We start from the raw sequence: 4290 nt of genomic DNA on the forward strand, positions 1-4290 counted from the left end.
TGACAAGAGTATTTTCAAGCTCTTGCTGCTGCCACCATTTTCTGCTCTGAATGGACAGGCCGAGCTCCAGAACTTGCAACTAGATGTGAACACCAATGTGTCTGTGAGAAGTTTGTTTCCTTTGAATCAGTTGACAGTGGAAGGAGGTACCTTACTTGTGCACAAAAGGTTAGTAGATCTACAGTTAAAGCAAGCAAATTTGGAATGTGTCATCTTACTGTCATGTCACTAGTAGAAAAAGGGTCAAGTCTGAGACACATTAGTGTCGGTTTGATTTTGAGCCGGCACTAATGTGTCCATTAGTGCCGCTACCAACGGCTAGCTGGCCACTCTCATTAGTACCGGTTCGTGGCGAACCTTTAGCACTGGTTCGTGCCACGAACCGGTACTAAAGAGAGTGGTTGCAGAATGTTGTCAGTCTGGTGCCCCTCCAGCACCTGTAGTACCGATTCGTGGCACGAACCGGTACTAAAGATCGTCATACATAAACCCTTCGTCCACCTGAGCTCGCTCTATTCTTCTCCTTTCCCCTCACTTCCTCTGTTCTTCTCCTCTCTTCCTCGAGCTCATCACAAAATTTGCCCAAAATTTGTCAAGATTTGAAGGCCCCATCCATTCAAATGATCACGAAGGTTAGCAACTTTGTCCTTTCATCTCTCATTGCTAGATTAGCTCTTGCAATGCTTTGTATAGTGATTAATTTGTGAGTTTAGTAATTTGGGAGGAATTATATGTGCTAGTATTTGATTTATATGCAATCTGAGGTCAAAAATAACACTTAGTTTGCATATGTAGGTGTGGTTTACTTAGTGCCTTCTAAATCTTCGTCGTAACCACCGTCGATCGCCCGCACCGTCCCGTCGCCGGCACCACCTTGTGGTGAGGCTCTTGTTCATGAATGTTTTACATTACCAAATTGATGTTTGTGTGATTTGGATATATAGTTACTCGTATAATTATCTTACCTGTACGTTGTCTGTTATACATAGTGCCATGGTTTTGATATCCATCCCCGTCGGCCCTCGTCCTTGTTATGATTCGGATGTGGTATATTCTCTTTTAAAACTAGTTGTCGCATTTCGTGTTTATGACAAATTATGCCCATCAAGTTGACATAGATATTTTTATCTAGGAGGTATGTGAACCGGAAATTCCAACAGACCCTATTGTCGAGAGTTTAAATTTAGTTGAAAGAGAAAACGAGTATTTGAAAGAAAAATTGAAAAGAATTGAGGGGGAGAAGATGGAATTGGAGTTGCATGTTGCCGGTGTCGTCGATGATCACAAGATCAAGATGGTAAAAATGCGGTTGAAGATTAGAAAGATTAGAAAACATGCCATTGATAGTGTGGCTTGGTATCATTATGCTGTTGGATCAATTGTTACCTTAGTTGCGATCTGATCGCATTTTTTGTTGCATTTAAATTCTTTAGCTAGAGTTATTTGTATGTTGCATTTAATTAAGTGTTGTATATGAACTTTATGTATGAACTTGTATTAATTTGGTCTATTCGGTGTTGTGTAATGAAGATGAGCCGACAATGGATGTATGATGACCGATGCTCTCCCGAGTTCATTAATGGCGTGCATACTTTTCTGCTTGCCGCTGAGGCAAACAAGCGGGCGGATGGTTTTATGCCTTGTCCATGTGCTGGCTGTAAGAATGGTCGCAATTACTCTACGTCAAGAACCATTCACGTCCACCTGTTTGAGTCCGGTTTCATGCCCCACTATAATGTTTGGACCAAACACGGAGAAACAGGGGTTATGATGGAAGACAATGAAGAAGAAGAGGACGACGACAACTATCCTGGCCATGGGTTCCCTGAATACGATGATACAACAATGGGGGAAGAAGCTGAGCCGGTAATGCGGGAAGAAGCTGAGCCGACAATGCGGGAAGAAGCTGAAGAAGAGGCATCAGATGAGCCCGTTGATGATCTAGGTCGGGCCATTGCCGATGCAAAGAGAAACTGCGCAAGTGATTTGGAGAAGAAGAAGTTGCAGCGCATGTTAGAGGATCACAACAAATTGTTGTACCCGAATTGCGTAGGTGACAAGAAAAAGCTGGGCACCACACTGGAATTGCTGCAATGGAAGGCAGAGAATGGTGTATCTGACAAGGGATTTGGAAAGTTGCTGGTAATGATAAAGAATATGCTTCTAAAGGACAACGAATTGCCCGAGAGTATGTATGAAGCAAAGAAGGTTGTCTGTCCTCTAGGGTTAGAGGTGCAGAAGATACATGCATGCCCTAACGACTGCATCCTCTACCGCGGTGAGTACGAGGATTTGAACGCTTGCCCGGTATGTGGTGGATTGCGTTATAAGATCAGTCGCGATGACCCTAGTGATGTCGAGGGCGAGCGCCCCAGGAAGAAGATTCCTGCCAAGGTGATGTGGTATGCTCCTATAATACCACGGTTGAAACGTTTGTTCCAAAACAAAGAGCATGCGAAGGCGATGCGGTGGCACAGAGAAGACCGTAAGAAAGACGGAAAGTTGAGAGTACCCGCTGACGGTTCGTAGTGAAGAAAAATCAAGAGAAGTACAGGGAGGAGTTTGCAGGTGACCCACGGAAAGTATGGTTTGGTCTAAGCGCAGATGGCATTAATCCTTTTGGGGAGCAGAGCAGCAACCATAGCACGTGGCCTGTGACTCTATGTTTGTATAACCTTCCTCCTTGGTTGTGCATGAAGCGGAAGTTCATTATGATACCAGTGCTCATCCAAGGCCCTAAGCAACGCGGCAACGACATTGATGTGTACTTAAGGCCGTTAGTTGAAGAACTATTACAGCTATGGAATGGAACAGGTGTACGTGCGTGGGATGAGCATGGACAGGAAGAATTTGACCTAAAGGCGTTGCTGTTCGTGACCATCAATGATTGGCCTACTCTCAGTAACCTTTCAGGACAGACAAACAAGGGATACCGTGGATGCACGCACTGTTTGGATGATACCAACAATATATATTTGGAGAGTTGTAGGAAGAATGTGTACCTGGGACATCGTCGATTTCTTCTGAGTAGGCATCCTGTAAGAAAGAAAGGCAAGAATTTCAAAGGTGAGGCGGATCACCGGACGAAGCCTCGCCACCGTACTGGTGCTGATGTACATGATATGGTCAATGATTTGAAGGTAATCTTTGGAAAGGGTCCTGGCGGACAACCTGTTCCGAAGGACACTGACGGACGCGCACCCATGTGGAAGAAGAAATATATATTTTGGGACCTGCCATATTGGAAAGACCTAGAGTTCCGCTCCGCAATCGACGTGATGCACATGACGAAGAATCTTTGCGTGACCCTGCTTGGCTTCTTGGGCGTGTATGGGAAGACAAAAGATACACCAGAGGCACGGGAGGACCAGCAACGTATGCACGGAAAAGACGGCATACATTAGGGTCAGGCCAGCTACGCTCTTACGAAAGAAGAGAAGGAAATATTCTTTGAATGCCTACTCAGCATGAAGGTACCGTCTGGCTTCTCGTCGAATATAAAGGGAATAATACATATGGCAGAGAAAAAGTTTCAGAACCTAAAGTCTCATGACTGCCACGTGATTATGACGCAACTGCTTCCGGTTGCATTGAGGGGGCTTCTACCAGAAAATGTTCGATTAGCCATTGTGAAGCTATGTGCATTCCTCAATGCAATCTCTCAGAAGGTAATCGATACAGAAATCATACCAAGGTTACAAAATGATTTGGTGCAATGTCTTGTCAGTTTCGAGTTGGTGTTCCCACCATCCTTCTTCAACATCATGACACACGTCCTAGTTCACCTTTGCGAAGAGATTAACGTTTTGGGTCCTGTATTTCTACACAATATGTTCCCCTTTGAGAGGTTCATGGGAGTCTTGAAGAAATATGTTCATAACCATGCTAGGACAGAAGGAAGCATCACGAAGGTCCATGAAAATGAGGAGGTCATTGAGTTTTGTATTGACTTTATTCCTGACCTTAAGCCGATTGGTGTTCCTGAGTCGCAGCATAAGGGCAGATTGGATGGAAAAGGCACGCTAGTAGGGGATCAAATAATATGTATGGGCGGGCATTCTCTCACTAAAGCACACTACACAGTTCTATAGAATTCCGCCTTGGTGGCTCTGTATATGGAGGAACACAAGATTTTTCTACACTCCAAACACCCGGAGAAGTCTGACGACTGGATTACACGTTAACAAACGAGGACTTTCGCCGGTTGGTTGCAGAAACGTGCCATGCATGATGGCGATATTGAAGATGACCTGTACTCGCTGTCCCAGTTACCATCTTTGAATATAATGA

Source organism: Triticum dicoccoides, chromosome 3B (assembly GCF_002162155.2).
Source record: "Triticum dicoccoides isolate Atlit2015 ecotype Zavitan chromosome 3B, WEW_v2.0, whole genome shotgun sequence".
NCBI classification, from domain to species: domain Eukaryota; kingdom Viridiplantae; phylum Streptophyta; class Magnoliopsida; order Poales; family Poaceae; genus Triticum; species Triticum dicoccoides.